The following is a 924-nucleotide window of genomic DNA, read 5'->3' as shown; positions in this document are numbered from 1 at the left end:
GGTGGAAAATCGATCGATTCGAGGCATCCGATTGCGGTCAGTGGTCGAAACATGGCAGTATCAGCGACGGGGGTGTAGGAGATTGCAGATGTGTCGTGGGGCTGCGGCGAGGCGGCGGGAGGAAGAAGAAAGGGGTGGGGGAATGAAATGAACAATGATTGGCGCGCTGGCGGCGGGTGGAAAATCGACCGATTCAAGGCATCTGATTGCGGGCAACGGTCGAAATGTGGCAGTATCGGAGACGGGGGTGTAGGAGATTGCAGATGTGAAGATGAGAAGATGACTGTCGTCACAGTGGTTAGCATGGCGCGCCATTGACCACGAGGTCCCAGGTTCAATCCGCAGCTCAAGCGCCCTCTTGTTTTTGCATTTTTCATATCGCGATCGTGCCAATGGAAATGCGCAAGTCCCCACACCCTGGGGACCTCATACCTTTTGCTGGGCTGGTTCCTGGTACTTGCGCGAAAAAAGCAAAAAAAACACATCAAAAAAAGTTCGGGGGAGGTTGAGCCGACAACAAAGTCTACTGCGACAACAGAGATGACAACACAATGGTTGTTGGCGATGGTGGTGCGGGGGAGGTTGAGCCGACAACGGAGGCTTCTATGACAAGGGAGACGGCGACACAATGGTTGTGGCGACGGCGGTGCATGGGGAGGTTGAGCCGATAGCGGAAGCGACGACGGAGGCTGCGGCGACAGTGAAGACGGTGATGGAGTAGAATCGAGCGGCAGGCAGCGGCCGAATCACGGGGCGGCGGCGGGTAGAAAATCGACCGATTCGAGGTATCTGATTGCAGGAAGCGGTCGAAACATGACAGTATCGGCGAAGGGGGTGTAGGAGATTGCAGATGTGTCGCTGGGCTGCGGCAAGGCGGGGAGGAAGAAGACGGGGGTGGGGGAATGAAATGAATAACGGTTGGCG

The sequence above is a fragment of the Triticum dicoccoides genome, chromosome 4A (assembly GCF_002162155.2).
Source record: "Triticum dicoccoides isolate Atlit2015 ecotype Zavitan chromosome 4A, WEW_v2.0, whole genome shotgun sequence".
NCBI classification, from domain to species: Eukaryota; Viridiplantae; Streptophyta; class Magnoliopsida; order Poales; family Poaceae; genus Triticum; species Triticum dicoccoides.
Note: the sequence above shows the minus strand (reverse complement) of the source record.